Genomic DNA, 26,962 nt, shown 5'->3' on the forward strand with positions numbered 1-26,962 from the left:
AAACTTTATTTTATGAAATACTTCACGCAATTTCCGTTGATTTTTAGTATCAAACTATAATGGTTACATTAAGATGTAATTGGTATAGAACAGCCCAAACTAGCAGAGAACGCGGAAATATAGCTCTACATAGACTTTTTAATATTATATAATCAAAACTAATTTCGACACGCGAACAATGAACCTATTTGATAAACTAGTCACACCGGCCCTACACTATTCAGCAGAAGTGTGGGGATTTGTAAGGGTAAAGAAATCGAAAAAAATACATACCAAACTACTTCGAAAATATAAAAAGTAAATAATCCACAAAAATCAAGCCGGAATGTATGGAGAATTAGGACCGATACCGCTATTAATAACACGCAAATTACATACAATTCAATATTGGTTAAACCTACTTAGATCGAGTGATAACAGTACCGCAAAAACAATATATTCTGTGATATTAATGATGCACAGCAAAACATCACAAACAATTATGGCAAGCGGTTCGACGCATAATCCCAAGAAACTAGGTTTCTCATGAGAACCTAGGTTCTCAGAAGAGAACCTAGCCAGCTGGCAAACTTTAAATTAAATTTGACATTTAATGCAGTCGGAAAATAAAAAAGACCATTATAAACCCCGCTTAATATATTTTTAATGCTATGAAATTCGTAATAATCGACAAACAGTTATAATTGTAATTTTACAAGACTATAGCCATGTTATTGATTTTTCATGGATATGTTTGTATAATTAAAAATTATACCAATTTCCTCGTGTACAGTACAGTAGCTCGTGGGCGGAGTTAACGGTGGGAATGACCAGCTTTACTTGATATTATACGTTCCTGTGCCTTTTTTTTTTAGATAGCACTAAACTCAATTTCCGCCTTTATCACACAGATTAGAAATAGAACGAGGTCGATACCGCAATATCACAATATTGCTAGGGATAACAGAAAATGTAAATTTTGTAATCTAAATGTCGAGAAAGGGAATACCATTCTTATAATATGGCCATTACAAACATATAAGAAAAACAGATTTAAAGTAATAGTATCAAGCATGGCCAAAATTAAATAAGTTTTAACATATCAAACTAATGGAACACAAAATAAAAAATAAATCATAAATCTTTCAAACTGCAATATAATGCGAATTGTTTACGGAACAATTAGAAACAAATTAATTAATTAAGTATACTTTTTTTCTCAGAATTCGATGAGTACTGATACGTATCAATGTTAAAGTGAAATTAATTTGGCAAAATAGTGTATTCTTTGTTACATTATTTTATTACCAACTGGAGTTATCGATGTTAAAGGAACATATCTTATGTTATAAATCAGTAAAATATGTTGTTAACTTCTCCCATTGCATAGTTTCATAATTATTACCTTATTTCATAATTATTATTATCCATGTCTTTACACGTGTATATTATACATTTGGCTAAAAAAAGGATATGTTAAGAGCTAATAAATGTTGTTGTGTTGTTGTTGTATTATCAAACGGCGTACATGCGGATTATCGGACGTCCAAGGCACTTCCACGGTTAAAAAGGGCGTACGACCGCAGTTTTCGGGCGTAATTTACCCCCGAATATCCATTAACGGAGCCACTGCAGGAAAATATTATATAACTAGCAATTTCGAAAACTGTTCACGAAGAACAAGAGTCGCCAACATGCTAATTGCCTACGAAAATGCACATCACGAAAACGTATTGATACTGATCTTAGTTTGCAATGAACAACAGAATATAAATTATAATAAGTTGTTTTGTTAAAGTCCAGACTAAAATACTACCGCAGATGTCCACAGAACAAAACATGGAGTTAATACTGTCATGGACTATGCCCTTTGCAATTGATTCGCCACCGGATTTAGATTTATTACCACTAGGGAATCTATACGTTTTTTATATAGCGGAATTTCGTCTGCCTTGAGACGTCATTTTGTTTGACTCGCATGTGTTATCATATACACGCTTGGTAAACACGTTACCAAATTAAGTAAGCGCTTTTGAGTAAGACTCAGTAAAACGGCATAAACAAAAACAGGATTTTTCATTACGCATTGCAATGAAACATTAAAGGGGCCATTTCACGTTTTGGTAAATTGACAAAATTAAAAAAAATTGCTTCAGAGTATTCGCAAATTTTCGTTGTAGTTATGATATTTGTGAGGAAAACAGTAATACTGAACATTTACTGTGCTTCTAAAATAGCCATTATATGCATCTTTGACGATTTAAAACATGAAAATTATAAAGCGTTGCAACGCGAAACGATTGAATAATTTCGAGAGTTTTGTTGTTATATTTTGTGAAACTACGAGTATTGCTTATATAAAGAATAAATGCATCCCTCAATTTTTGAGCATCCCTAGCCGAGTGGTATAAGTGGTAGACTTTTACTCCAGGACTCAGGGTCGGTGGTTCGAGCCCTGATGCGGGGTTACTTTTTTTTTCTTTTTCTTAATTTTATTCTGATTCTTGATTTTTAGTGGAGTTTTTTAGACCAATGTTTACATTTATTAATAGAAATAATTTAATGACAAACTTCAATATATGCCAAAATCGGTGAAAAAGTCTCTTTAATTTAGCTTCTCAAACTTACCTACCGGTACATCGAGTACATATTCAATGAAGTATAGGTTGTTCCATCTTCTTGCAAAATTTGCAAACAAGTCTATAACTGCTACCAGATTCAACAATCTGAAGCCAAGGGAATTTCTCAACCCACACATCGAATGTTATTATTATAATTATTCTTAAATTATTTTTGTACCAGATGATGATACTGGTATTGAAGTGTGATAATAAGCAAGTTATTGTTTATTTTGTGACATACGTATAAACTTAATAGTAGTCAAGTTATATAAAAATAACGAAACAGACAACACCAGACCCGGTGGGCCTATAAGTAACCAAGCATAATTATACATTTTAAGTTTCGGTGATCTACATAATCAAGTTAATTATCTTGGTTCAAGCATATTTGTTTTGTACAGTTACTATACATACACAAGAACTTGTCAAAAAGTTCGAACAATTAACGATATTTGTATAAAAATGTTATTTTGAAAAAAAAAAACATTGTCATTCAAAAGAACATTTCAAGAACATAATCTTAAATCTACATACGTTTTCTTTTGTCTTCCGACGTGCGCATTGCCATTCCAAAAGATTTTTCACTCACCACATGTCACAGAAATGAAACGGAATCGCTTTTTATAGCTTGTAGCATGTTGCCTCATCGCTATCTCATTGGGCAGTCTGACCATTAAACTCGAAGGGGCCAATCACTATCAAATTGATAACATCAGATTAATAGCATGGGCGTTTCTTGTACCCAGAAAACTGCTCAAATGTTAAGGAATTGACTGTCAATATTGAATGCAAACATTGATGTAGACAAAACGCACAATTCTCTTTTACAAAATTACTGATCTGTATTCGATTATACTAAACAGATAAGAAATTGTATGTACAAATAGTGAAGCAGTCTTCAGAATTTGCTGGTCACATTTTCGTATTGTCTTCTTTAGTTTAAAACTTAAACAATCCGACCAAGCATATTAAGATGTTAAAACCTACTATAATGTTTTTATTCACATGATACATGTAAGTCAATTACGTGATTACTCAAAACAGGCTAAATCCCCGCTAAGTCCCCCGTAAAATCCACATTTTCTCCAAATTCAAGTATAAAAAATATAATATACCCGGTAAAAAAGTCTATGTTACCAACATTGTCAATGCTAAAAAGTACATTGGTGAATCAACCTTATAAGTAGTTTATGTGTGTTTGCAGATATACAATATCGTTCGAGTGACTTTAGAATTAATAAAGGAAAGTTCCGCAATGTTCAAAGATTTCACGCTTGGTTTACAATCCTGCGCAAATTGTTGCTAAACCCAAAAGGGAGTTTTATTCTGATGTAGAAAAAAAACCAACACAAAACTTACATTTAAGGCCCAGTCTCACTATGATGCCGGTGGAGCCCCGGTGGCGGGCCCCGGTGCGTGATCCGGGATCTAACGGGATGAACCGGGGCCCGCGCCGGGGACGACCGGGATGAACCGGGGCTCCACCGGCAAAGTATTAAAACGTTTAACACCTCCGGGACAACCGGGAATCACCGGCAACGACCGGCAACGACCGGAGCGGCACCGGCGACAACAGAGACGGCACCGGGAACAACCGGGACGAACACCGTACCTCTACCGAGGCCCATACAGACCCCGGCAGAGGTACGGCAACGCCCCGCTTGTCGCCGGTGTTGCCCCCGGTGGAGCCCCGATGAATGCCGGCAGAGTCCCGGTATTGCTACGGTACATCGGTAAACCGGCGCTCTGCCGGGACGCCACCGGCGAATCAGCATTCACCGGGGCTCCGCCTGGGCATTACAGGCGACGACCGGAGTCAAACCGGGTCGTTGCCGTAGCTCTGCCGGGGTCTGATGCCGGAATGGCCACGGTGAGTGCCGGTGGAGTTACGGTATACCGGGGGGCTTTTGGGGGGCTTTTGGGATGTTTTCCTGGAGTTGTTGGAATGTATCTAAACTTAACATATTTCGTTTGTGATTTAAATGTCTAATGTTTGACTTTTGTTGGAAAATGCTAAAATAATACGTGTTTATAATGTAAATAAACTGTAGTTGTAGAAACAAATGACTTTATTTAATTTCTACTAGCTCGGCTAGTGTACAAGTTAAATGGAAATTTGTCCAAATGGACTGGTGGCAGCATCCGTAAAAAAGACCACAGGTTCTTGACTTAATTAAAATTTAGTTGAGATAATTTGCGCAAAGTTTAACTTTGATTGCTACCATCGAAGTTCTCATTTTGCGACATTATTTATAAATGTTTGTAGCGTCGACATGGTTGTTATGATTATCATCTGGTTGTATTGACTTAAAATATTTCAATGCAGTCACACTATAGCGTATGAGAGGATTGTATGTGCGTTTAATATTAGAAATTTGCTTACACGCACATCTTTCGAGTTTGTATAACGTATGACTTGCGTAAAGGCAGCTTATACGAAATGCTTATAATTTTCGTGTGTAAACGTATATGAACTTAAATCAATGTAGCGTTTACGACCGTTTGTGACGTAAACAAGCGTTTGAGAGGCGCACTTGGTTTAAACAGTATGTTTTTTTCTAAATTTGCAATATACATGTATACCATAATGCGTAGGGGATCGAAGAGATAAATTAAAATAACGCACCTTTAGCATCACTATAGCGCATCAAGCTTATGCCTAACGTATGATGAACGTAGAACTAAATGCTCGCATACACTGACACATTTTGGAACATGCTCAAACAATAATTTGACCTTGAGAACGTATAAGAAGTAAAGCCTTATGACATGATGACCTTTGCGTGTCGTTAAATCGGGCACAATCTTCATTATCTGAACAACACTTTCTACAGATATTAGAAACAAGAAACCAACACAGCAATACAAGAATAAACATTATAATTTTCAATATGTCGTTATTGCTCTTCGTATGAGGACGTTACCGAATCAATTACATGAATGAAATACCACAATATACTTAAACGAGGCTATACATATAGAAGACCTGTCCTTTTAGTTCTATTATCGAAACTTCTAAAAATAACGTCCGTCAGCATGTTCATTTCTCGTTTTCTGGGCAGTACGTTGGTTTTCTTGTTAGATTTCCTACATCAGTATAGGTTTCAAAACCCAATAACGAACACATACTTACAAATCTTATATTTGCATATTCTGAATATCAACTCAACTTGTAAGGCTTTAAGATAATCAAATACAATCAATGAAAACTTGCACACAATGAAATGTCTTCTGTTTTAGATGTCATTATATTTTAAGATGTCTAGCGGTACAAAGTAACGCGATGTTGAGGTCAATTTTAAGGATCATTAGTGTACTTCCGGGAGAACTTTGAAGATAACAGTAGTTTTGACACATTCACATTGATAAAATTTCAAGCCGCATGCCAACACGGGATGTGCCACTTTTCTAAGAAAACTCCAGTTTTAATAACATTGAAATGTCGACATAATACCGGACATAGGAGGTTTTAAATAGCGTTCAATCTGAGGTGCTAAATAATGGGCGCTCAGACGACCGTTATACTTCGTGTCAGTCAGATTTATTATCAAAGTCAATTAGTTCAACCGAAAATTGCGCCACATGCTTTGTAAATTGATCAGATGAATCAACGGTAGCCAGAGTTCCTGATGGTAATATTTTAGGTATTAAAACCAAGATGTTTTCTAATGTGAAAATCAGGCAAGTGCCTTTAAAATGAAGACTAGGTAAAACCTGAAATAATTATATGTAATACAAATGTATTCATGTTGCTTGTCCTATTGAAAACGTGTTTAATTTTTATATCTTGTCAAAGCGAGTTTATTTCCTCATGTATTTCCATCATCACATCATCATCATCATCATCATCATCATCATCATCAATCATCATCATCATCATCATCATCATCCTCATCATCCTCATCATCATCATCATCATCCTCATCGTAATCATCATCATCATCATCATCCTCATCATTATCATCCTCAATCATCAATCCTCATCATCGTCATCATCATCGTCATCGTCATCCTCCTCCTCCTCATTATCCCTCATCATCATGATCATCAGCATCATCATCATCATCATCATCATCATCATCATCCTCCTCCTCATCATCATCATCATCCTCCTCATCCTCCTCCTCCTCCTCCTCATCATCCTCATTATCATCCTCATCATCCTCGTCATCATCGTCATCATTGTCATCATCATCATTATCATCATCATCGTCATCATCCTCCTCCACATTATCATGCTCATCCTCCTCCTCCTCCTCATCATCCTCATCATCCTCATCCTCTTCATCATCATCCTCATCCTCAACCTCCTCCTCCTCCTCATCATCATCCTCATCATCGTCATCTTCGTCATCATCATCGTCATCATCATCGTCATCATCATCGTCATCATCGTCGTCATCCTCCTCATCTCACCTCCTCATCATCCTCCTCATCATCAACCTCGTCCTCCTCCTCCTCCTCCTCTACCTCATCATCATCATCACCCTTATCCTCCTCATCCTCCTCATCCTTCTTATCATCATCATCATCATCATCATCATCATCATCATCATCATCATCATCATCATCATCATCATCATCATCATCGTCATAATAATCGTTATAATCAGCAGCAACAGCAGCTGCAGCAGCAGCAGTAGTATCATCATCATCATCAACAACAACCTAATCATCATCAAAATAAAAAACAAAGATCTTAAGAACGTCTTTGGATAAAAGTTTAATATAAAAAGAAACTAAACTACAAATAGGAAAAAATATCAGTTATGCAAACAAACACACAATATAGATATATTATACTGGGACATACTTTTCAGTACTACCTTTATATTAAATAGCTTACAGGCGACAGTCGACAATATACATTTACTGTAGAAAGATCAATAGCAAAAATCTTTAGTTTGAAGTTGATAGATATTATATAGCTGTTAAATTAGGTTATAGTTGCAAGGTTTTCTTGAAACTTCCAGCAAGGATATTTTATAAACATTTATCCTCTCCCAGGTGTAAAATCTAGTCTGTTGCCTTTAAGATAACTTTTACACTAACTAGCGTACAAGCGACAGTCGACAATAGATATTTACTGTAGAAAGTTCAACATCAAAAATCTATGGTTTGAAGTTGATATATGTTATATATGAGTCGCGTTCTGGGAAAACTGGGTTTAATGCACGTGCATTAAGTGTCGTCGCAGATTAGCATGTGCGTTCCGCACAGTCTAATGAGACATGACACTTATGACACTTTCCGCGTGTATGGAATGTTTTGTTTAAAGGAGGTCTCTTTTAAACGATAATCGAGTGTAGGCGAAAAGTATTGTCCCAGATTAGCCTGTGCCGACTCCACTTTACACTTTACGCACATGCATTAAGGCCGGTTTTCCTAGAACGCGACTCATATATATTACATGTTATATATGTTATATAGCTGATATTTAACAGATGAATATGATACTAGGTTTATCCATTATTAATGTCACAATTCCACCGATCACGGCAAAAAAAAAACATTTTTAAGATATAGAAACATCCGAAATATTTTGCACAGTTGCACATTGATAAAAATGTCCAAATTACGTTAGAATTTTCTCTCTCAGACTTCGTTTTTAGCTATAAATATACATACATCAAAGAACTGTCTATGTTGAGTTGAGTTGTAGTAACTGATTTAGAATATTTCGTGCATGGTGTATTTGCACATTGTAATAGTATGTGTCAATAACTTAAGTTCGATATATCCGCTTGGACTGGGAGTCGAAAAAGTCCATGCATAAATCCACCAATCAGGTTTGCCATGCGAAGGTCCGTCGTCGATTTGTGCCGTTAGAAGTTGAAATACCTATTGTCGACTGCCAGGTTTGCCATGTCCGTCGTCAAATTTTGCCGGTTGATAGTTGATGTCGGAATCTGAAGCAAACAGAGCAAAACTTTTAATATGAAATGAACGTTAATCCAATGTAATTCACTCTTTGAATTATTGTTTTATTCATTTGAGACAATCTATGAAACTGTTTGGTGGCCACTCGATATTTAAGCTTAAAAAACGGGTTCGTGTCCTTAAACTTATGAAACAATCGAGTAAATCCGAAGATAATTGTAAAAAAAATTATATATATGTATTATTTTCTATGATTGTAAATATATGTGATATTTTTGTATTGTTAATAATTGTTTATATGGATTGTAGTATTTTATTATGTGCACAAATAAAATTATTATTATTATTATGAGTACGTAATTTTTCATTTTGATTTTTGATATACATATATACGCAAGGTAACTTTAATATTTTACAATGAATTGTGGTAAATGCTACATGCATATATCTGAGCATTGTATTACTGTTTGTGTATGTGTTTGATTCAATGCAAAATAGTGGTGTTGCGTTTGTTCGTCATGAAGACTATATTGTAAAAATATTTTAATGAACCGTCAATATGTTTTATGTTGTTTGTTTATGAGAGTAATAGTTAAATTTTTTTTATTTTTTTTTCTGTATTCTTTGTAAAAATCGTTATATTTCTGTTTGTCTGGTGTCTTATATTAGCGGCACGGATTGTTTAATATTGATGCTAGAGTGGTCGCAGTATACAGATGTATAAAGTTCGTTCACGTTGAACATGAGTCGTTACTCGGTCGCAAACATTTTCTCGGACATCATCATCTGCGGGCGCTCTCAAAATCCGTTCCTGCCTTCGTGCTGCGCACTCGGGCAGGAACAGATTTTCGAGCGCCCGCAGATGATCATGCCCTCAAAATATAAGACTCTGACAAGAAAACGTTTTCTTTTAGAATGAAAAAAAGATTTATTCTTTCATAGTAAATGTGCAATCCTTCGTTGTTACTGGCGCATATTGATGAAGCTGGATTATATAATATTACAAGTTCAATGCTAGCAATTAATGTGTACTACAACTGATTTCCGTGTTTTATCTTCACAAAAGCATCATTTGTAAAATATGACTTTTAAAACATTTAGGAATTCTTCAGAATTGTACTTAAACTAAGATAGTGTTTGAAAAGTTTAAACATGAATTTAATGTTTAACTTATCAAAGGTTAAACTTGACAAGGTTTACAATGGGATAGCGCACACAAATTGTACATGTAAGCATTATTTATACCTCCCGCGCGAGACTTTATCTTGGAAAAAACCAATCGAATATTGTGTTCCGGAGTAAAACTAATATTTAGACTTTGTTTTTAATGGCATTGGAAACAAATAATAATGTAAATATTACGTAACTTACAACTCTAAACTTTACACATGATACAAGCTGTAAAATATATTCAGTGAATTAATGACATTGTAAGCAAACGATGATGTGTTTAAAAAAACAACGACTTCCACCTTATATTCATCTAGCGACTATAATTCTATAACAACCTTGAGTCCCAGGCATGTGCATGAGCAACATCATTTCCTCTGTGTTTAGGAACCCTTAACTGTTATGTCGAAAATCGCGATGAACCCATTAACCGACCACTCTGGCTAGTATTGCAGCAGAGGGTCAATAAATCGTTCGCGTTTAATCAGATGAGCCCAGTCTTTATGAACAGATATTTGTAATGTTTGCTATTCAGTAACATACTGAAATGAATATTCAACTTTAGTAGAAATTCAAAGTGTTGGAATGGAGTTGAAATGGGTAGTGTGTCTACAGAAGTTGAGAAAATGAAAATATTGTAATGTGTTATCTATCATCAGTCTTTAAAGAAAGATGATGGTAAGCTACATATTGTAATATTGTAATTGTATTGTTCAGCTGCTAAGAATTCACAAAATTGATAGCAAAGATTTTAGTATTAAGAGATATGTCACACATGTGCAACCCCCTTACAATGACGCAAGTGTTTATAAACTTAGCGACGGTGCGGCAAATACCGAGAGCCGTTTAAAATTCATATACGGTATATCCAGACTAGGTGAAAGTTGTATCGCGCAGCTTATAGCAACAGACACCACACACTTTTCCCAGCGCTTGCTCGGAGCACCTGTGTCGCCTTACCTAAGAAATGAAGATGATGAATAATTTATAAAAACTGCGTTTAGATACGTACACGAATGTTGCCATTTGCCAGTGATGTATCTGTGATCCTTTAACCAATTTATGCCCAGTGGACTCTCCCATCCTTCTAAATTGGATCAATTTATTTCCAAAAGTAGGGGTGTCTGGTATATTTATTTCTATATTTAGAATATTTCTTACATAAATTTCTTTAAGCAAACAGCGCAGACCCAGATGAGACGCCGCATCATGCGGCGTCTCGTCTGGGTCTACGCTGTTTGCAATGTCCTTTTTTCCGGACGCTAGGCATGAATGGGTTAATAGCAGCAGCATCCTTAGTCCCCATATTGGGTAACGTTTAATGGGATTTCTCTTTGTGCAACTTACTTTGTCGTTGTCACTTTATATTGTATGTTACATTACATGTATATATTGTAATTGATTATTGTATATTTTTTATGTAATATGTGACATGCTCACTGTCTGTAATATTACTATTTAATATCTTCTGTATATGAGATAATAACGACATTGAATTGAATTTAGTAAAATATCTACGCGTTAGCATAAGGTTGATAAGCAAAAGCACAAAGCACATATTTAGAGTTGGAAGGTCCTTAATTCATATTCTGGTGCATATGAGAGTGATATACAAAGAAAGCTATCTCAAACATGAAAACACTGTGCACACAACGTTTGAAGCAACAGAAGAACAAATATGATGCTCTTGCGCCTGCGATTGTATTCGAACGAGGCGTTCGTTTGGGTCAAATTGATAAAAAAACGATGTATTTTGGATCAGTGATTTTACTGATCATCTTTGTTGTAAGACATGTAAATCTTACGTTTAATTTGTTTTGCTTCATACGATATGTTTGAAATACTAAGAATGTTATATTTCACAGAGGAGTCTACATTATTTAAAAAAAATAATAGTTAATATATTCGTTCCATAACAACAATGTCAATGTACTATGTACACGACTGATTGCCTGAATAAAGAATCTGTTCTATTCTTATAGAGGTTACGCACAAAACTGGAGAAACTTGCAAGTTCTGCGCTACGAACATAATTGCATGTTTGCATTTCAGGTTTATATGAAATTAAGCTTGCATAAAGCATATAATAATGGAAAACTTAAACTCTGTAAATTAATGTAATTATGAAATTCTAACATTCATAATTAATTTAAATACGATAATTTATATGAACTTGCAGTGTGGATTATTAAAAGGAGGATGTCATGCGTTGCATCTTATTCACATGGTGTGACTTAATAGATTTGTGCCAACATGTTATTTTGACAAGAAACTTTATCCGTCTGCAGGAAAATATTTGCGTGCGTTCATTTAATTTGGTCCATTTCGTGTTTCTCAAAATAAATTATTGAGGGTGAGATGAACAGCATTTTGTTTTGCCTAAAAAGATGTCATAGACTTTGCTATTTAGAATTCATACATCTACTGATTTAAGTGTTTTAAGATAGGATTTTCCGTGATCGAATTGTTGTCACAAGTGTTATATTTCAACGTTATTTTGTGCAAAAACAGAATAGTAGTTCGCATTTTGTCATATTTTCTTTTCCTTTAATTGAACTTATTTTACGTCGAAATTTGTTTTTACCAGCTACCTAGAACTGTGTTCAATTAAGAAATTGCTTAAAAAGTACAATCATAATGATTGTTTATGCATGTCCGAAGAAAAGTCACACTTACCCTCATTTCGAAATCTATATAAGAATTAAGTTACTTTGCAATTTTCAATGGAATGCTAAATACATTAGTAATTACCACACAAAGCATATCTATATGTCCTTATTATGAATCAATAAGTTTGATGCATTGTTAAAATTATATTGGAATACAATTGCGTGAATTTCAATTCGTCAATGAATGCTTTAATGAACCTAAACGACGCGTTTTCAAATGAATAACTAGAACTTCGCACTACGAATGTTAAGATACCGTGATCAGTGTGGTATTAACTAAAGTATGTACACTGTAATTATATCAACATATACATGTAAATCCTAAGTTATATGTACACCAAGATGTACTGTCTTTAAATAATGTCAAAATATTTGCATGGTTGGAAACGTCCTTTTTTATTAAATAATAGTCGATTTAACGTCATTTCAACGCAACGCAAAGTTGCTTAAGTTCGGTGCGTACCGTCATAATGCGTAGAATTGATACATACCTATAATATACCAAAATAATAAAGAGAATATAAATCTTAACATACCTTAAATAAGTTTGATTCCCTGGCCTTCGCACCATTCCTTTAACATCTTTAGTTCGTCACTGTCCTGGAAGCGAAGTTCTCTTCCCATCACATCGAAGGCCATTTTATCCTCCGTTGCTCTTTCAATTACAGTTTTCAGATCGGTTTCGCTCGCCACAGTCAAAATAAGTTCAACTTTATAAGTCGACATGATTGTTCAAAATTCCCAGGAGAATGTGGGGAACAGACACCCAAGCGGTACCTTTTTGTGACAAAACGCATACAGTGCACGTGACATTATCAAAACATTCGCTGTTTAAAGGGACTGTCTGTCAACTACGAATGACGAAAAAAGGAACGTTCTAAAATACTTTTTTTTACAATTATTAGTTCATATTGATTAAAACATCACGACTGGTATATTACATTACTTGAAAAAAGTTGTTAAGCTTTCATTTTTTCAGTATATTCGGTAATAAATCTTACTGGGTATGTCTACCAGGTAACTACCAGTTAACTATAAATAACGCACGTACCGGTAGATTGATCATCATCGTCACGTGGTAAACCCAGGAATTCAAATTGTGCATGCGTAGTGAATTGTTTATATTTTATATACAAAATGATCAATCTACTTGCGTTATTTGTAGTGTGTATATCGTTATGTCACCTATTTTTGCGATGTACTTTAGATTTCACATCGCGAAATTTTATTACCGAATATACCGAAAATATGAACTTTTTTCAAGTAATGTAATATACCAGTCGTGATATTTTAATCAATATAAACTAATAATTGTAAAAAAATACGGTATTTTAGAACTTTTCTTTTTTCGTCATTCGTGGTTGACAGTCCCTTTAAGGTGCTATAAGCCGACCTTTATCAACTGGTATGACATTATAAAAAAAATGCATCGAGCGGTGTGAAAGCTGACTGAATGTTGTTTGAAACTTGAACTCTTTTATCGATAGGTTTAGAGTGACTCAATCGCATGTATACCACACAAGTGATGATGTAAATACCACATGACAACATCGATAGGCATCAAACATTAACGCCACTTTGTTTGATATTTATATCTGTTATTATCACCTAAATAACAAAACACGTGCGCGTGGAGAGAAGGCCACATTGCTCTCGCCATGAATATTATTCGCATCCATTTACATCGATATGACGACACATATGAATGTTCGACTAACATTTAGAACTTTGACTGTTGTCATTATCATAATCATAATGGAAGATATATTATGTATTATGCATTCTGATAGGGACGCTTTTCTTTTAGATATTGTATTCGTGATTTTACTATACTAAAATAGTAGATGATTGTCGAACGTGCAGTAAACTATATTATGACAACATTCCGTTGTCGAAACTATGGTTATGTTAAAAGGCATTTATTTATGATCGGATTGCGTATTGAATAAATATTAAGTGTAATATATTATGATGTCATACATTGAAATTCATCAGGGTTAGGTTTTGCGTGTAATACATTACAATAATTTTGGCGAAATAACTAATTAAACCGACACTGCTATTTGATTAGCGAGTATATTTTGCGCAGCAAAGAACATGATTTTCGTACATAAGGTAATTTGATATGGAGCTAATATAATTATTCCTTGAGGTACTTTTCTACATGAAACCATAATTGTGTGAACGCAATATGGGTAAATATATCGCCCAATTGTTTTTCAATATATTAAAATAATTAGAAATCATTTAGCAGACATTATAAAAATATAGGGAACAAGAGTAGTACAAAAATTACTGGCCAGGCTATGTTGAAACGACAAAATAGAACACCTGAAAGTGATTACATTACTTGGAAGACCTGGAATAAGGAAAAGTTTTACAATATAATAATGGAAGACAAAAGCACCTGAATGTTTAAAGCTTTGTTTGATTGTTTATGGTTTTAAAACACATGCTAGATGTACAAACTGAGGTAGTCCTATCGTTGAATGTAAATTCTTTTTCTTCCGAATATATGTGTCGCGTTCTGAGAAAACTAGGCATAATGCTTGTGCGTAAATTGTCATCCCAGATTAGCCTGTGCAGTCCGCACAGGCTAATCAGGGACGACGATTTCCACTTTTTTTGTGGAATTTTTCGTTTAAATGATGTCTCTTCTTAGCGAAAATCCAGTTTGGGCGGAAAGATTCGTCCCGGATTAGCCTGTGCGGACTACACAGGCTTATTTGGAACGACACTATACGCACATTCATTATGTCCAGTTTTCTCATTACGCGACTCATATGCTCGTATATCAAACATTTAAGTATGTGTGTCATGATTCTGGTTTAATAAAATTGGATCGAAATATTACCGCGTTCATGTACAACCAGGTTCGCCTCTGTATATCACGTATCAAACTAATTAGTTGGCGAAATGTTTGTCCAACTTTTTTATCTGACAATCAAAAGAAGTTTATTTAGATAACCTTTTTTCAGGGCTTGAACCAGTGAAATATGAATGTGAACGCAGCGGAAAAGCTGTCAAACTGCTTATTTACAGATATGGTTCACATTGTCCATTCCTATAGAGTAATTTTATCTAAACAATTGAGTGGAAAAACATTCAGGACTGCTTAAATCACAAGAATCACTATAACAACTGATTCGCATTCACTCGATTGTGTGCAAGGCGCACTCCAAATGCCATTTTTAGTTGTACCATTGGTACACTGCAGACAGTGAGTGTGTGAATGTAATCAATAGTGTTTAACAGCTTGTGCGCGACATTGGCCAGGTCGTCATTGAAATCTGTACATATTGACTGCGTTCAGGGAAAACGGGGCTTAATGCATGGCCAATAAGTGGTGTCCTGTGCACACTAATTAGCCTGTGCAGTGCACACAAGCTAATCAAGGACGACACTCTCTGATTTTATGGTGTTTTTCGTTAAAAGAGAATCTCTGGTACTGGGATGACAATTAATGCATATGCATTAAGCCCTGTTTTCCCAAAATGAAGCTTAAATTATCTTTTCTATTAATGATTTCAAAAAAGTGATAATAACTTCAAAGTAACCTCACTGACAAGGCAAATAAACAAAATCACTTTTAAATCAAATAAACAACGAATGAGTTCTAAATTTTTACCTTTTGGCATTTTTAAGTAAACATCTAAAGGGACCTTTTCACAGTTTGTCATTAAATGCTTAGTATTGATAAATGTAAACATTGGATCTTAAAAGCTCCATTAAAAAAAAACAAATAAAGAAACAACAAAAAACTTACCCTCAACTGGGCTCGAACCACTGACCCCTGGAATAAAGGTCTATCGTTTAGACCACTCGGCCGTCCGTGGTCATACAATGAGAAATGTATTTTATACTTTATATAAGCAAACCTCGTAGTATGAAAAAATATTACGATAACAACAGAAATTTCAAAATTATTCAATTGTTTAAGTTTGTCAATTTACCAAAACGTGAAAAGGTCCTTTAATGTTTTCAGACTTGCAAATTGAATGAGTTCAATAAACTGTCAGATCTTACATCATGTATAACTTACAGGTTTATTTCATAATTCAGTGGTTCTTTTGACATTGCACACAGTGTACAATAATACATGCGCCTTGCTCTGGGAAAAAAGGGCTTAATCATTGAATGCAAATGCGTAAAGTGGTGTCCCAGATTAGCCTGTGGAGTCTACACAGGCTTATAATGGACGATTTTTTTTTCGCTTTTATGGAATAAATCTAGTGTAGGCGGAAAGAGTTGTCTCTGATAAGCCTGTGTGGACTGCATAGGCTAATCTGAGACGACACTTTACGCACATGCATCAAGCCCCGTTTTCCCACAACAAGGCTCTCATGCATTATTGGAAATCTAAGAGAAAGTCACACTATCGCAACAGAGAGGTATTTGGAAACATTGGTTAACATTATATTTAAAGTACAGCTGTGTTGCGAAATGCGAGTAATTTTACCACAGCTCATGCTGGTGTTTGGTTTAAAATGTCAAATCGGCGTTATCAATTATTTTTTTCCCTTTTTTCATTGTTTACTTTGTCGGGATCTTTTTTTTAATGAAACTATCCATTATAATGTGGAGCCTGTAAGGCAACACAATTTACCGCAAATGATCAGTTAAATTCAGATCAGCAATACATTAAGAATAAACAACTATGAAAAAGAGTTAAACCAATTTAGTCGGAAAATATTGTAAAACTTTGTGCCATTATTTAAATAAATAAAACATAATAGATCAGTGTTGTTTGTAACTAATGTAGTGGGAAAAATAAGTATAAAGTCCAAATTTAAAACAAAATGCATACGTCGCTACAAGCTCGCTTCAAGTATAACCACATAATAATTATCAAATGCTTGCTGGTTCCGCATGTTCGTAGGCAAAAAACCTTTTATTAATTAACCATCTCTTTAACACACGTTCACAATGAATGACCTTAATGTATTCAATATAAAGACAACGCTTTCATCCACTCGGTGATCCGGATCAACACCATGGTCTGGCCATAAGACGATCAAATTTTCATGGAAAAAAATCATATACAAAATATTGATAAAGAAAATAAATAAAGTATTAGATACACATAACACAACATGTACATGATTCTAGGCTTGTTATTCTTTAGCAAGGCAACCAAAATTCTAAAGATGGTTGCCAGTGCAGCAACCAATTGCGAAAAAGAGACATATTTTTGTTATTTTGTCTTAGTTATCTCTATAACATAAATATGAGGACAAACAGTGCACACACAACTCGACCTGTGCGGTAAGACACTCCCGTTAGAAATTTGAATGGGTTGTGAACTTGCGATATACATAACACAACATGTACATGATTCTAGGCTTGTTATTCTTTAGCAAGGCAACCAAAATTCTAAAGATGGTTGCCAGTGCAGCAACCAATTGCGAAAAAGAGACATATTTTTGTTATTTTGTCTTAGTTATCTCTATAACATAAATATGAGGACAAACAGTGCACACACAACTCGACCTGTGCGTTAAGACACTCCCGTTATAAATTTGAATGGGTTGTGAACTTGCGATATAAAGCTTTAACATAATTTTCAAAACTGAGTTGCGTCTAAGATTATGCAATAGCGAAAAACTTCAGTGCCTTCAGGGCTTTGTTTTTTATCATAAAATGTATTTGACCGTACACTGGGGTGCAGACAGCCCATGTGCCTGCTAAAAGAACCTTAAATCAATAAATACAAACATATGGTGACATTTATACAGAGGTTTAATTGTTACATTTTTAACTTTAAACAAATTTCATCCATAATAACGACTAAACATAGCGATGTAAATCAAACACAAGATTCGATGAATGTTACGATGACGGATACTATTGACATTCCACACATCAATTGGCAGGACATGTATTGTTCTCAAATATTCTTCATTCACAACGATCATTTAGTTTTCATAACATTTAAATCCTCGACAACAGTTTTATTTATCGCTTCCCCTTTAGTTAACATGGCCAAAGAGCAACATCATTGAATATCGAAACAACAGTCACGAAGCTTTGTTGTCTGGAACTGTTGTTGATTCATTAAAGTAAAAAAAGGACCCAGTTTTTATGGTAGGTAAATCACGCCGGGTATGCGGATACTCTGATGGTGGATGGCGCTCCCATAACCGAGAACAACAAACGTCACGCGCGAGATGAATGTAGCTCAGTTTTGTATAAGTTATATCCTAAAGATCAGTTTTTAAGACAAGACACATGGTCGAGTTGATAAATGGTGTATCCTTTTGTACTGGGAAGACAAAATTTCACGGAAAATGGTTCATATTTGCCCCCAAATTAGAAAATTCGGTCGGAAAACAACATAAACTGGAGGAACAGTAAACATTTGAACAAAATAAAACTACTTAGAAATATTGCAAGAAAGTGTTTGCTATTCCAGAATGTAGAGTAATCACTGCGCTTCAAATTCTGAAATTTCGATAATTCAATGAAATATAAACAGAGATAGACCATGTTTTAATAGGTGGTATACATCAAGATACAGGCACTTCTATTACCGACAAAGGGCACTTCGGATCACGGAGACTTTCGACAAATTGGGCACTCTGATAACCAAGTTTTATCTTCTACCTTAAATGCATTTATGTATGTTATTGCTTTTTGTCAAACGCAACACTTTAACTAATGGCTTCGCCATATTAGGTATGGTTACGTACTGTGTTCATTCGATGCGAAACCACACATGAAATGCACAAGTTATAGAAATAAATCTGAATGTCGCGTTAAACCACACAAGACGAATGTAAGTATACATAAAATTCATTTAGAATTACGTTTACCCTTCGGTGTGCTAATCTGATTTTCCATTTACTTTTATCGACTTACACTAATGTCTGGTTTGACAATGATAACACACATCTCATGCGGTGAATATGCAACTAACAAGTTAACAAACACAATAGTTAAACTTTTGTTTTCAATTTAATTGTTTTTTTTATTGATGTACTTCCAGTCGTTACATGGTTCTCTACTGTGTAAGTCGCATAAACTTTCCAGTTAGATTTTACAGAAAAGCATTGGTAAAATAGTATTGAATTGACTGGAAAGTGCTGTAAATATCTAAATCAAGAATGAAATGAACGCTTTGTGCGTGGGTGTCATAAAATGGCCGGTGCACTACTTCCGACTTAACAACTTGTTACTTGGAAAGAAATATGATAGTTATGCACTATTCAGAGTCTTGTCTATCTCGAGAAATATTTGGGTCGATGTTTCAAAGGTTATAATCATTATATCAGATAGAATGAGCATTATACAGCCACATATCGTTCATATGCGTTAAATGGATTAGAATTGATTTTGACATACTTTATTTTTTTCGTGAAAAACTTAAATAATTTGAGATGAAAATTGATACTGAATATGTCAGATTCGCCAAAATAATTTTTAAAATCGGTTAAATTAATCACATAATTCCCTTATCCCTGTATATAAAATGTACAACAATCATCTATATTTTCCTTCATTTTAACCGTTATGTTAGACACTCCACAATGCATCTGCGCTGCTTCTTAGGGGCAAAAATGTTGGACGCACCTAATCATGGTGTGTATACTCCAAACAGGCCCAGGTACGCCCCCTGAATTAAGTTTCATGGCTTAGGTCGAAGAATGTTTCTTATTATTCTATTTACTTTTGGTAACTTTATATTTTACTTTAGCCATCTGAAATATACATTAAATAAAAATATACGATGAACAACATTTTGTCGTATTAAGGTAGCAATCGACAGTGCCTATTGTTTTTAGACAATCTACTATTTATACTAGATGTACATTTTCATTTTTCATTACCACCATACCGTATAATCGAAAGTATGCCGTCAAAAGTATTGTTTTAATGACATGGTTTTATGAAATAATACATTTTGACTATTTTTATCGGGATCATCAGTTCTACAAAGCAACAAAGCAACATCGTTACATCCGCACTTTTAACACCCAATAGAGCATTCTCACAGCGGCCTTACGATGAGAAACTCGCTGGCTGCACGGACTGTATATATTGTAATCTAGAGTCCGTGCTGGCTGTAAATCCGCGTTGGTGTAAAGGGAGACAAATGCAGAACTATTGTATATAATTTTCCACATGAAACCGAGTTTTTCAAAAATTCATTGAAAATGAAAAATGTACTCCAGGTAAGCGTTTAAATACGTTAAAAAAAGTGGGGTGGTATATTCGGCCCACATTTTTTTCACACCCCACAATAAAGGTTTCATATAGAAAATCACCCCATATTTATAGTAATGTCTTAGTATATATATATATATATATATATATATATATATATATACTTGTAAAACTAAAAATTAAATATGTATGTTTCTATTACATCATTTAGGACTTTTATTTTCAGACAAAGTAGAGTGAAGCTTAAAACAGTATCCAATTGTAACAGTCAATTTTGTGAAAATCAACCGTATAATTATTTTCTGTGTTGGTCAATGTCATAATTGGTATGAAATGTATATTGAACTGGAAGTTGTCTTTATTTTAAATGATAACATTTGCTTGGTCAGCCATAATTGTCACAATCAAGTGGTCTTTGTACACTGTAGTTTTCTCACTGACTATGGGTTTGTTCTGAGAATGAGCCACACAAAGTATCGTTGGGGAGATGAGTTGTCAATTTTATGTTTATCAGTCTTTCATAATCCAGTATACCTGTAAAAAGTGAATTTGTAACTAATAATCACACAATATACACAATTAAAATTGTATGCATTTAGATTTATTTAGTACTGCACATTAATCATTTTCCAAAAATATGTAGCAACATTATATTATATAATGCTGCAATACTAAGGTAATTTACTAATTAAAGGTCGCTGATGTGTAATGGATGTGGTGTCCACCTAATGATCTGGAGGTCACTGGTTTGATCCCCAGTGTGGGAGCATTCTTAAGAAATCTCCAAGAGACACCCAAGTACTGGTTCTAGGCCAAGGAAACGAACTCAAGAGCATTTCACATACATGTATGTAGTTAGTACTTTAAATTTAATCGAACTAACAATTGGATAAAAATTAAAAACTGAAACCCTTATTAATACATTTTATTTTGAATCAAGCAAATGTGGAAATTCATTAAAAATAATGAAAAAAATTTAAAAATTCTACTTTAAAGTAATCATGATAATTTAGATTATTTTCAGAATATTTAATGATGATAATAATACAATTATATATTACCTAAATGATAAAAAAATAAAACATGTAATGTTAATTTATGAAAAAAACGTTTTAATTTTATCAATATCATGGTAATTACAACTAGATACAGGCAATTAGATCAGAAACGTGCATTAATTATATTAATGATCAACCCAAACATTTGTAGTGATTTATGGTCACTATTTTGATTAACGTTCTATACATGACCTGTCATAAAAGGTATTTTTTAGCCAGTACTACAATCGGCAATGATAGTCTGTATTGCATACATATTCCACCGTCTATTATCGATTCGCTTCCCCAATCTGAACAAATATTTAATGTTTACATCGCGAAACGTAATGCATCTAGTTTCACTTTCGGTTTGGTTGGTTGGAAACATCGTAATTTCATCTTAAAAATTGGATGATAGGGTGATTAAATAATAATGGAAAAGTAAATCACTTGGATAATAGGTCAAAATGCAACACAAATGAACGTTAATAGTGCTCTTAATATCATCGTATACAGCCTCATAACAATAGACTGAATACCTTTTGGGTAGTAAAGAAGTAATACAAGCCAAAATGGCGACCGTTAGCCACGAGGCCTATCTTACGGAGGAATCCGAGATAGCCGATGTATCACGATTGAGGTATTACGAGTATCCCGGGTAAAAAGTGGTCCGTCTAAAATGCGTATATGACTCATATCCGCGGATATGACCGAAAAGTGCGGATATGGACGAATACAGTCAATATCGACACTATTTCTGCAATGTTTATTTCAATGTTTAATAAACAAATACACAATATGTGTTTAATATGTTAGTATTGTCTCAAAATATAACAATTTAATAGGCATTATCATTTTTCCAACTCTAAATTCATATCCGCGAACATGACGAGGTGCCAGAAGATTGTTTTATGGCAACACACCACAAACAAAATAACCACGCCGACACCACATATGTTTGGTTGTTTAAGTTTACATAATGTTTATATAATATACTGAATGTATTATTATTCTTGATGCTGTCTCAAGTTTAGTATTTAGATATACAATGTTTTCCTTGTTTCCACTAATTTTTACATTGTTCGACCTTAAAACGTTTGAATTTCAGTTTTTGAATAGTTTAAGACATCCTCGACAGTTGGTGTAATATTCATTGGAATTAAAGTCACCGAAGTTTTAATAGAATACATATTTTCAATCGATAACTTTTTTAAATACATGCGCTTAGTAATATTTACAACCGGAAGTAAACAATACCTACCTAAAATTTTAGATTTTACGTAAATATTATGTTTTATAAGTGAATGTAACAGCTGAAATATTAATCTTAAACATATAGGCTTCGTATTTTAACTTATCGGGATACTGTTGAAATATTAACTAAAAATCTAAAATTTTACCGGGACATGCTTTGCTTTTCAATAACAGCGGAACTATAATAGTTATAACAATTCTTGAAACATTTAAATGTAGCACTACGATATCATGTGTTCATTTGAATAAATAAAATAACTTGCATATTGATACGTACAAATAAACTATAATATATAGTAACAATCAAATATAAGTTATTTTTACCTTGCATATTTAATAAATATTGTGTATTTTTCATTAAACATTGAAATAAACATTGAAGAAAAAGTGTCGATATTGCTTATATTCGTCCGTGTCCGCACTTTTCGGTCAAATCCTCGGATTATACGCATTTTAGACGGACCACTTTTTACCCGGGATACTCGTGATACCTACCCGAATGGGACACAACTTCTTAGTTACGAAAATCCCGAATACCTGTTAAGACTAGCTGTTTATTTTCAATATGCATGTCCTTAGAGTTGCAAATTCCCTTTGATTGTTAATTTTTAATTTATATTGCTAAAAATTATATATGTTTATGCCTGTAAGTCATTGGCCACTGTTGACTACATTGTTTGTTATATGTATGTGCACTCATGGGCTTTAAGCCTAATGTATTCTGAAAAAACCTATACCTTTTAAATCGCTCTTAAAAAATATTTGTCGAAGAGACTTTGTCGTATAGCAAACTTGGCAATCATTCAAAGTAGTTTTGTAAAGTAAACGTCAGAAAGACGCGTAATCCTACGTAAAAAAATCACTTTTGATGTGTTGTATAGCGATTTTGATTACACTCACGAATAAAGGTGTATAGAGATGGCAAAGAGTTCAATGAAATTATAGGTATCTTACATGCAATTGTTAAGAAACAAATTATGTATGAAAACAAGCATAAATAGGATGGACGACACACTCAATAGAGTAAATCGTTGAAGTAAGCATGACCAATATTACATACTTATTATTGATAGCAATAGCTTATGTTATGTGTAAGGTACAACGACTGTTCCTAGGTGGTTCCGCCGAGTTTTATGTGATTTTCTTTGTTTTAATTGTTCTAAAATGCATATACCTCTCTCTCAGTGTAACATATCATAAGCCGCCACTTTTGTTAATGTACAATAAGATGATGTAAACTCTATCTGGGCATATATGTTTCCCCATGTGCATAGCTATTTATAGAAACAAACAAAACAATCCACTTTCAAACTTTTAAGTTAGATTGTTATTCATATGTAAAATGTTAATGCAGGAGAAACGATGAATTATAGTCAATTATTTTCAATCAACTTAATTAACAATATTTGTACACGCGTATTATATGTCTTCACTCCTTCATTCGTAAGTCTGGTAGGGAGGGAGGGCGGTTTAAGATCTTCCCAGCGTATTTTGTTCAGGCAATCTACACCATTCTTTCCAAAAGTGTTTGCTGACACAAAATGGAGGCAAGCTTCAACACATGCCAATACGCAACACATTATTCAGATATTGATAACGAAACGAACGATATTGACTAACTTTATTGTTTCTCAGCATGCGCAATTCTCCGGTTTTTATTGAATCTTCACCAAACTTTCTACGAGTACTTGTTGACAGATTAAATTTGATAACCAGCGACTAGCGATTTTGCACTACGTACTTCAGAGTTATTGCCCTTTTTATACAAACAATGCGAAGAGCAAAGCTTCAGGTTTCTTACTCATACCAATTTCGTAATGTTTTTATCGAATTTCTGCATTTTGTGTTATATAAAATAAAGGACAAACTTGAAAACTTGACGAGCAGCCATATCGCGCCGTGCAATTCACATGAATTGTTTTTTTGTTTACGAAAGCAATACCAATGTCGCCGTTTCAGCTCTATTTACAACATTTTGCTATTCACTGAATCCCATTAAACTATGCAGAAATAAAGTCAATGTTTTTGCGACGGCGTATACTATTTTTCATAAACTTGTTCAATGCAAATGAAAATGAAGATTTGTTAGGCTGGAAATACTTTTGAACTTATCGGTGATTCAAAAAGTTCCGTTTGGTCTCTTAACACATTGCACCAAGTGGCAATGTGAGGTTTACAGAACAGGGCTCTATAAATATAATCCGTATCGCACTGTTAAGAAAATAACACTAATTTGCCTCGATGAATGTATTTCAGCGATAGGTATTTGTTAGGAACAGTCAATGTGTCTTTATTTGAAGATATGCTCGAAAATCTGAAAATTGGAAATTTCGCAAGCTGTTCACTAGTGTTCTACGCCAGAACAACAAATGATTGACGTACCTGACATAATTTTCCAGATATTAAATGCCCGGCGTATCTATGCTATTACACATACATTTGTTTTTACATGTTTGTTACGTTTGTAATTCGTGAAACAGAAACATTTTTTATCATAATAAATTCGTGCTCAGTCGATATTATATAAACACGGGGAAGTTAGTTTAACAGGTTATCGAAATAGGTGTTAGGAATATGGGAGAATAATCTAAACATGTTTTAATGTTTTCTGTATCTTCTAGGAATTTCCTCGGTCGGAATTTTTAATTCGTGCACACATATTTAGCCTTATCAGCCAGCGCTGTTACGGTGGGAAACATTCACGAAACTTATCTTTTAATATGTGTAACCCGTGATCAGAAGACAATTTTGCTTTGTATATTTAAAGACTGGTTATGAAGTTTTTTAGGGTGGAAATTAGAGGGTTTTACAATAATGAATTTATTTACAAGATATAATCGCGGAACTCTTTTCTCTCAATGCAAATAGTTGTAATCGTTCTGTAAGGGCCATCTCTGCATTTCATTTATGAAACGAAGCACAAAGCTGTGATTGGCGTTTGTGCTGAGAGAACAATGCGCCCAATGTCTCTCGTAGGATAGTTGATATAAAAAAGTTAAAATAAACAAAACGCAATCACTAGGAAACAACCTCGACTATTCACACGTTTCGATCATATCGCTTATATGCTCTTTCATTTATGTTTGAGGGCTATCAAATGTTTATATGATGTTTCTTATCACATCGGAGCCATGTAATTCAGCGTGTTGTTTTTAACTGGTATTATATATTTTGATAGACTAAGTAAAGTTTACTTTTTCGTTTCCATAACTGTTCATAGAAAACATATGTTTTCATTCAAACCATTCATACATGTATATGTATGTTCGATATATTAATGTCAAAATGTTATTGGTTAATTTGTACATGTATATATGCCATGGTTAACATGTTTGTCTTTAAAAAAAAATGTTTAAAAGATAGACACGTTTGCCGTAAAAAAAAATAAGGACAGCTACATAGTGTTTATATTTTATCGGAAAAGCGTTATATATGATTAGCAAATGTTGAGTCAATGTTTTATTAGTATATTTATATTAACATATGCAAGTTGTAACTGGTAAAATAAAAGTATCTAAATAAAAACAGAAGAATATTACATTCGTTGTGCCGAACGAGCATCGAAACATGTGCTTTATGTGTAATAATGCATTTAAAATATCTATTTATTTTTTTCAAAACAATTGAATTATTCAATTAGCGCATTCAGTTGCAGTAAAAACACTATTATTCGGATTTAGGAAAGGTTATTCAATGTTGTTCACATATTGCTATAAAATTTAAACAATTATTTAAATGGAAATAAAGGTTTGTATGTTATAAAAGTCGATGTGATAAAATCTTGTGATGGTACAAATTGCAACCATTTGTGGTTAGAAATATTTAAGTCTTGTATACAATGAAAATTGATTACAATAGTGAAGGATATGTATGTGAATATTTATCATGTACGTCTTATTTAGATTATTTTAGTTATGTGGATGGTCCGAGGAAATGGGAGGTAAAGTCGCCGAAAACATAACCAAATCCATAATTATTCAACATTTTCTTGACATTCAGGGCACAATTTGTGTAACTCTTTGTGGCACTCGTTTAAACCAATATTTCAGAATTTTAACAAACCTGTTTACAAACAAAGAATATCGACCTAATTGTCCTTCAAGAGATCCATTACATGTATTTGTATTAGCCCATATCAGAATGGTAAATGTATACGTTTAATATTATCTGACTCTATTAAACCCCCATG

The 26,962-nt window shown here is 33.9% G+C and overlaps 1 protein-coding gene and 1 long non-coding RNA gene across 3 annotated transcripts in view; one reads left to right on the forward strand and one right to left on the reverse strand.

Annotated features, from left to right (window-relative positions):
* The window catches only part of LOC127834603 (uncharacterized), a 129,220-nt gene that overhangs the window by 54,099 nt on the left and 48,159 nt on the right, over positions 1 to 26,962 (forward strand). The gene's annotated exons all lie outside the window — the stretch shown is intronic.
* LOC127834608 (uncharacterized) lies at positions 7,305 to 16,266 on the reverse strand. 2 transcript variants are annotated; one of them, XR_008028016.1, is made up of 3 exons: positions 16,086 to 16,266; positions 12,856 to 13,096; positions 7,305 to 8,509 (listed from the first exon to the last, which is right to left on the reverse strand). It is a non-coding gene; the product is annotated as an uncharacterized LOC127834608 (long non-coding RNA). The 2 variants fall into 2 exon arrangements; XR_008028015.1 differs by lacking the exon at positions 16,086 to 16,266 and having other exon boundaries at positions 12,856 to 13,613.

Source organism: Dreissena polymorpha, chromosome 6, assembly GCF_020536995.1.
Source record: "Dreissena polymorpha isolate Duluth1 chromosome 6, UMN_Dpol_1.0, whole genome shotgun sequence".
In the NCBI taxonomy this organism is placed as follows: Eukaryota; Metazoa; Mollusca; class Bivalvia; order Myida; family Dreissenidae; genus Dreissena; species Dreissena polymorpha.